The 8,695-nt window shown below is 43.0% G+C and overlaps 1 protein-coding gene across 1 annotated transcript in view; it reads right to left on the reverse strand.

The window, feature by feature from the left end:
• Positions 1–8,695, reverse strand: part of CBL (Cbl proto-oncogene, E3 ubiquitin protein ligase) — a 90,060-nt gene that overhangs the window by 20,301 nt on the left and 61,064 nt on the right. The window lies entirely within an intron of this gene.

An 8,695-nucleotide genomic window follows, 5' to 3' on the forward strand; every position in this document is an offset into this window, starting at 1 on the left:
GAGCCCCTCCCAAGCCAGCGCCCACAGGGCCGGGCAAGCGCTGCTGCAGCAGGTCCAGTCGGGGCGGCACCGGGGGCAGGGGCGCCTGTGGAGCCGTGGAGAAAGGAGAGGGGGGCCGCTCCACCTGCACAGGGAGGCCTCGGTCAGGCTGGTGGGCGTGTGGCACCCTCCCCGCCCATGCTGTGGACACTGACCAGCGGCCATGGCACACCTGGCCCTGCTCGGCTGCCAACAGGCTGGTCTCCATGCCAGAGGCCCTGTGGGCGCAGCAGCAGGCCAGTGCACACAGCCGGCCGGTCTTCATCTTCAGATAAATATTTTCAATATTAAAAACAAAAAGCCATATAAAACGAAAGAAACAGACATTAACCTCTCAAGAAATCATCTGGAAAACAATGCTTTAGGGGCAGAACCACCAAGATCAATGACAACAAATTCTCTGTGGACTGTTATGGCAGAAAGAAAAAGAGTTTCCTAAGGAAAACGCTCCACAAAATCACTAAAAGGCATCTGCGTCCTTCTGAAGAAACTAGAGGCCCGGTGCATGAAAATTCATGCACTGGAGGGGGTTCCTCGGCCCGGCCTGCCCCCTCTCACAGTCCAGGAGCCCTCAGGGCGGGAGGCGACCTGGTGATCAGGGGAAGGCGATGCCCCATCACACCTCTGCTGCTGCCACTGCCGGCAGCGCAAGCCTCGGCCAGCCCTGGTTACCTGAGCCTCGGGTGGCCCTGGGTGGCTGGGGGGCTGAGGAGACTGGGGGACTCCGGAGGCAGGCAGGCGGAGCGGCCAGACCCGCCCTGCCATGCGCCTGCCACTCCAGCAGGGCTGAGGGGACTGGGCGCTGCCATCTTGTGGCTGTGGGTGCCACCATCCTTGCAACGGCATGAGGGTCAATTAGCATTCCCTCCTTATTAGATAGGGTAAGTTGTTTCACTTCAGTAATTAAAGGAACTAGTATTTTCTATCAATTTGTGATCTAAACAACGAGGTGCTGAATTAGAAGACACCACACATGTGAAGCCTTTGCCATCTCCCAGCCTAGATGACAACAGGCAATGGATGGCTGACTGTCCAGTAGGAAGCCTCGCCCAACTGTGCGTGGCACCTGCAGGGCATCAACTGCGGGCACCAAAGCAACCACAGGACACAGCTACCCTTTCTTGTTGCTGCTGGTGAATGAGGTAAACACAGTCCTAACCATTGCTCCTGGCCTTCCCTCCAGCTTCAGAAAGCAACCTGTCGAGGGGGCGCGAACAGTGCAATCTGGGAAGCTAAACACTCAGTTAAGAAAGCAAAATCTGCCCTGACCGGTTTGGCTCCCTGGATAGAGCGTGGGCCTGCGGACTGAAGGGTTCCAGGTTCGATCTCGGTCAAGGGTATGGACCTTGGTTGTGGGCACATCCCCAGTAGGGAGTGTGCAGGAGGCAGCTGATCAATGTTTCTAACTCTCTATCCCTCTCCCTTCCTCTCTGTTAAAAAAAAAAAAATCAATAAAAAATATTTTTTAAAAAAAAAAAGTGGAATCATTAGTCAATGATCAATTGACTCCATCATCAATTTCTAGTCAATCACTGTGTCCTGTTAATTTCCCATAAAATGATCTCATATCTACAGCAGCCTTTTCATTGTGCCTATCAGCCCTGGGCCTGGTTTATGAAAACCGTTGTCTAGCGGTTCTCCTAGCTTCTAGTTTTTTTATCTCAGCACATCCTTTTGCTCACCATTACCAGCTCAGCCATCCTTAAATACTCACCAGTTCAGAAACCATCCGTCCCTAACTCATTCTCCCCCACTCTTTATGCTAGAATTCCCTCTTCCTCACTTTGTTCAAATCGTTTCCCTGTTTGGAAGGCCCTCTCTGCCTATGTTTTTGTATATGTTTTTATTGACTTCAATGAGGAAGGGAGAGGGAGAGGGACAGAAACATCGATGAGGAGAGAGAACCATCTGTCAGCTGCCTCCTGCATGCTCCTACTGAGGATCTAACGTGAAGCCTGACCAGGAATGGAACTGTGATCTCCTGGCTCATGTGTCGACACTCAACCCCTCAGCAACACCACCAGGTCTGTATGTCCTCTTTGGAAAAATGTCTATTCACGTCCTGTGCCTATTTTCTTAACTGTATAGTTTGTCTTCCTTTTGCTGAGTTGTGTGAGTCTTTATACATCTTGGAAATTAGCCCCTATGAGATGTGTCATTGGCGAATATGTCTTCCCACGCAGTGGGTTCTCTTTGCATACTGAGGCTGGTTTCTTTTGACACGGAGCTTTTAATTTGATACAGTCCCATTTGTTCATTTTTTTCTTTGTTTCTCTTGCCTAGGAGATTTATCAGTAAAAATTCTGCTACATGAAGATGTCTGACAATTTACTGCCTGTTTTCTTGTAGATGTTTTATCACAGCTTATATTTAATCTTTTATTCATTTTGAGTTTATTTTTGTGTATGTTATTAGTTGGTGGTCTAGTTTCATTGTTTTCAATGTACCTGTCCAATTTTCCCAGCACCATTTATTGATGAGGCCATCTTTACTCCAGTATATGCTCTTACCACCTTTGTCAAATATTAATTCAGGATAAAAGCAAGAATTAATTTCTGGGGTCTCTGTTCTGTTACATTGATCTACCTGCCTGTTCTTGTGCCAGTACCAGGCTGCTTTGATTAAAATGCCTTTGTAGTATAGTTTGATATCCAGTATTGTGATCCCTCCAACTTTGTTCTTCTTTCTCAAAATTGCTAAGGCTACTTGGAGTCCTTTTTGGTTCCATACATTTTTGGAATATTTGCTTTAAACCTGTGAAATCTGCCGGTGGTATTTTAAGAGGGATTACACTATAGATTGTTTTGGACATTTTTTTAAAAATGTATTTTATTGATTTTTTACAGAGAGGAAGGGAGAGAGATAGAGAGTTAGAAACATCGATGAGAAACATCGATCAGCTGCCTCCTGCACACTCCCCACTGGGGATGTGCCCACAACCAAGGTACATGCCTTTGGCCGGAATCGAACCTGGGACCCTTGAGTCCGCAGGCCGATGCTCTATCCACTGAGCCAAACCAGTTAGGGCTGTTTTGGACATTTTAATGATGTTAATTCTTCCAAGCCATGAACACAATATATACTCCCACTTGTTAGTATATTCCTCTAATTCCTTCTATGTATGTATGTATGTAAATCCTCACCCAAGGATATTTTTCCATTGATTTTTAGAGAGAGTGGAAGAGAGAGGGAAAGACAGAAACACCAATGTGAGAGAGACACACTGATTGGTTGCCTCCTGCATGCCCCCCAACCAGGGCCTGAAGCCTGCAACCAAGGTATGTGCCCTTGACCGGAATTGAACCCAGGACCCTTCAGTCTGCAGGCTGACATTCTATCCACTGAACCAAACAAGCTAGGGCATCTTCCTCTATTTCTATCTTCAATTTCCCACAGTTTTCTGAGTACAGGTCTTTTACCTCCTTGGTTAAGTTTATTCCTAAGTATCTATTTTTATTCTGAAATGGTAAATGAGATTGTTCTTTTAGTTTCTCTTTCTGAGAGTTCATTATTGGTGCATAAAAATACCACTGATTTCTGGATGTTAATTTTGTATCCTGCAACTTTGCCAAATTCATTTATTAAATGTATTAGTTGTTTGGCGGAGTCTTTGGGATTTTCTATGCACAAACTATATATATAAAAGCCAAGCGACTGGAATGACAGAACGACGGGAACGACTGGTCACTATGACACGCACTGCGGCAGCCAACCACCTTGTGACCCCTCCCCCTGGCCATCCCCGCCCCCCATTAGCCATCCCAATCCCCATCACGGGAGGGGTTCACCGGCCAACCTCCTGCAGCCCCTTCCCCCTACCAGCGGACCCCACCCATGCACAAATTCATGCACTGGGCCTCTAGTACCATATAATCTGCCAATAATGACAGTTTTACTTCCTCCTTTCCAATTTGGATGCCTTTTATTTTTTTTTCTTCCTCTCTGACTTCCAGTACAAGGCTAAATAAGAGTGGTGAGAGCAGACATCCTGTCTTGTTCCTGTTTGTATGGGAAATGGTTTTAGGTTTTGCCCATTGAGTATGATGTTAGCTGTAGGCTTGTCATGTGGCCTTTATTATGTTGAGGTATGAGCCCCCTATTCCCACTCTGCTGAGTTTTTTTTTTTTTTAATCAAAAATGGGCACTGAACTTTGTTGAGTGCCTTTTCTTGTTGTTCTTTTTCTAATTCTAATTGGTATGATCATGTGATTTTTATCTTTCATTTTGCTTGTGATGAATTACATTTATTGATCTGCTGATATTGTACCAGCCTTGCATTCCCAGAACAAATCCCACATTGTCATGGTATATAATTGTTTCATTGTATTGCTGAATCCAATTTGCTAATATTTTGTTGAGGATTTTCGCATCTATGTTCATCAGGGATATTGGCCTGTAATTTTCTTTCATTGTGGTGTCTCTATCTGGCCTTGGAATTGAATAATGCTGACCTCGTAAAATAAGCTTGGAAGTGTTCCTTCCTCTTCAATTTTTTGTAATAGTTTAGGGAGGATAGGTGTTGTTATTAATTGAATGTTTGGTAAAACTCGCCTGTACCTCTATCTGGTCTAGGCCTTTTGTTTTCTGGAAGTTTTTTTGATTATTGCGTAAATTTCATTTAGGTCCTAACAGCCCATTCAGGTTTTCTAATTCCTCCTGATTGAGTTTTAGAAGATTGTGTTTCTAGGTATTTGTCCATTTTACCCAGGTTATACAGTTTGTTGGCATATAGATATTCACAGTATTTTCTCACAATTCTCTTGTATTTCTGTGGTGTCAGTTGTTACTTCACCTCTTTCATTTCTCATTTTACTTATTTGGGTCCTCTCTTTCTTGATGAGTCTGGCTAATGGTTCATCAATCTAGCTTATCTTTTCCAGGAACCAGCTCTTGGTTTCCTTGATCTTTTGTATTTATTTTTTAGTCTGTATATCTTTTATATCCTCTCTGATCTTTATTATTTCCTTATTCACTAGGCTTTTCTTGTTGTTCTATTTCTAATTCTTTTAGCTGCAGCAGTTTATTTGAATTTATTGTTTCTTGAGCTATACCTGTAATGCTATAAACTTCCCTCGCAGGACTACTTTCACTGTGACCTATAAATTTTGTGTTGTTGTGTGTTTGTTTTCATTTGTTTCCGGAAGCTTATATTTCTCCTTTGATCTTATTGGTAGTCCATTCATTGTTTAATAACATGCTATTTAGCACCCATGTGTCTGAATGTTTTTCAGGTGTTTGTTTGTTTTTTTACTGTAGTTGATTTCTAGTTTCATACCGTTATGATCCAAAAAGATGCTTGATATGATTTCTACCTCCCTGAACTTGTAAATGCTTGTTTTGTGTCCTAACATGTATATCTTTGAGAATGTACCATGTACACTTGAGAAGAATGTATATTCTGCAGTTTTGGGATAAAATGTTTAGTAAATGTCAATTACATCCACCTAATCTAGTGTGTGCTTTAAGGTCACTGTTTCCTTGTTGGTTTTTGTCTGGAAGACCTATTCATTGATGTCAGTGGGTATTAAAGCCCCCACTATAAGTGCATTGCTGATCATTATCTCTCCTTTCAAATCCTCCAGGAGAGTGTTGTTTTTTCAATCCTCACCCAAGGATATGTTTTTCATTGACTTTTAATTTTTAATTTTTAAATATATTTTTAGTAATTTCAGAAAGGAAGGGAGCTAGAAACCTCAATGATGAGAGAGTCATTGATCGGCCACCTCCTGCATGCCCCCTACCAGGGATCAAGCCTGCAATCCAGGCATGTATCCTGTCTAGGAATTGAACTGTGACCTCCTGGTTCATAGGTCAATGCTCAACTGCTGGGCTCCATTGATTCTTTTTAGAGAGAATGGAAGGGAGGGAGAAGAGGGGCAAAGAAAGTAATATCAAAAAGAGAAAAACACATTGATTAGTTACTCACACCCCAACAGGGGCCAGGAATCAAACGTGCAACTCAGGTATGTGCCTTTGGCTGGGAATCGATCCCTCAACCCTTCAGTTCACAGGCCAACACTCTAACCACTGAGCAACTGGCCAGGGCCTCCAGGAGTTTTTTTTAATATAGTTAGATTCTCCTGTATTGGGTGAAAATATGTTTACTAGGGTTACATCCTCTTGTTGGAACTATCCCTTTAGTATTATATAGTGACCTTCTCTATCTCTTCTTATGGCCTTTGTTTTAAAGTATATTTTGTCAGATATGAGTAATATTACCCCCCACTTTTTTTCCGTTTCCATTTGCATGAAAATTTTTTTCCATCCTTTTACTTTCATTCTGTGTGAGTCTTCTGTTCTGAGGTGGATCTCTTGTAGACAGCATGTATATGGGTCATGTTTTCTTATCCATTCAGTTACCCTAGGAGCATTTAATTCATTTACACTTAAAGTTATTAGTGATAGGTACTTATTTATTGCCATCTTTATTCTTTATGACTATGTTCCTCTCTTTCTAGTTCTTCTTCTTACTATAGTCCTTTTAGCATTTCTTGCAGTGCTGGTAGGGTGGTCATAAGCTCCTTTAGTGTTTTTTGTTGGGAAGCTCTTTATTTCATCTTCAATTCTGAATGATCGTCTTGCTGGATAGAGTAGTCTTGGATTCAGTCCCTTGCTTTTCATTACTTTGAATACTTAATGCCAGTCCCTTCTGGCCTATAGAGTTTCTGTTGAGAAATCATCTGACAGCCTTATGGGAGCTCCCTTGTAGGCAACTGACTATCTCTCTCTTGCTGCCCTTAAGATATTCTCTTTGTCTTTAACATTTACTATTTTAATTATAATGTGTCTTAGTGTGAGTGTATTTGTGTTCATCTTCATTGGGACTCTCTGTACTTTCTAGATTTGTGTGACTTTTCTTTCACCAGGTTATGAACGTTTTCTGTCATTTTCTCTTGTTATTCTTATTATCGTGGTGGTTATTAATCCTCATTCAAGCATATTTTTCTATTGATTTTAGATAGATTGGAAGTGAGGGAGAGAGGGAGGGAAGAAGGAAGAGATGGGGATACAAACAGTGATGAGAGAGAAACATCTATTGGTTGTCTCCCACACGTGCCCCGATCAGAAACTAGGATAGAATCTGCAACTCAGGTATATGCTCTTGACCGGGATTTGAACCCATGACCCTTTGGTGTGCGGGCCAATGTTCTAATCACTGAGCCACTGGCCAGGGCTCTGTCATTATTTCTTCAGTTTCTTCATCCCTTGTTCACATTCTTCTCCTTCTGGTACCACTATGATGCAGATGTTATTCCATTTCACAGGTCATAAAATTCCCTTAAACTCTTCTCATGCATTTTAAGTGTTTCTCTTTTTGCTGCTATAATTGCTTTTTCCTATCTTCTCTTCCAAATCACTGATTCTACCCTCTGCTTCACCAAGCCTGCTTTTAATTCCTTTCAGTGTCATATGTGTGAAAGATTTAGTTGTCATATTTAGTATTCTTCGTTTCTGACTCGTTCTTATTCATGGTTTCTATGTCCTTTTCATGCTGATGTAGTTCCCACGAATTTCCTTACGGTTCCCGATAAATTCCTTGTAGTTCTGTTAAGTTCCTTGAGCACTGTTATAACCATTACTCTGAACTCTGATAAATTGCTTACCTCCATCTCAGTTCAGTGTTTTTCTGGAGATTTCTCCTTTTCTTTCATTTGAGGGTTGTTTCTTTATCTTCCTTGTTAGTTGTCTCTTTGTGTTTGTTTCTATGTATTAAATATACTAGCTATGACTCCCAGTCTTTGTGGGGTGGTCTTTTTATAGTAAATATCCTGTGGAACCCTGTAGTGTGGTCTCCTTGAACTCCTGAGCTGAATGCTCTAGGAATGACCTTTTCGTGAGGTATTTGAGCTCTACTGTTACATTAGGTTTTGACTGCTGTTGTCCAGTTTGTGGGTGGGATCTCCTCTCAAGCTGGCTCTGAGGCTCCACCCACACCATGTTGTGCAAGCTGTTGTATAGGACAAAACAAAACAAGAAACAAACAAAAACATACAAATGAACCTGACATCAAAAACAACCTCAAAAGAATATTAGGAAAGAGAACAAGAATAGTAAGTGAAAAAGAAATATAAAGAAATAGTCTATACTAATAAAAGACAAACATGCAAATTGACTGTACCTTTGCCACGACTTAAGCCATGCCCACCAGCCAATCAGGGCGATTATATGCAAATTAACCCAACCAAGATGGTGGCTGGCAGCCACGAAGCTGGAGCAAGCAGGAAGCTTGGTTGCCCCAGTGATGGAGGAAGCTGGCCAAGCCCCCCGGAGGAAGCTGGCCAAACCCCCCTGAAGGGGGTGTGACCAGCCTGCAAACAGCCACCAGCCCCTCCAGGCTGGCCAGGGACCCCAGTGGGGACCCCCACCCTGAAGAGGATGTGACCAGCCTGCAAACAGCCGTCAGCCTCACACCCTGGCTGGCCAGGAATCTCAGCAGGACCCCCACCCTGATCCGGGACACCCTTCAGGGCAAACTAGCCAGCCCCCGCCCGTGCACCAGGCCTCTATCCTATACAATAAAAGGGTAATATGTAAATTGGCCCCAATAGCAGAATGACTGGGAATGACTGGTCACTATGACACACAGTGACCTCCAGGGGGCAGATGCTCAATGCAAGAACTGTCCCCTGGTGGTCAGTGCGCTCTCCCAGGGGGA

The sequence above is a fragment of the Myotis davidii genome, unplaced genomic scaffold, assembly GCF_000327345.1.
Source record: "Myotis davidii unplaced genomic scaffold, ASM32734v1 scaffold355, whole genome shotgun sequence".
Taxonomy (NCBI): Eukaryota; Metazoa; Chordata; class Mammalia; order Chiroptera; family Vespertilionidae; genus Myotis; species Myotis davidii.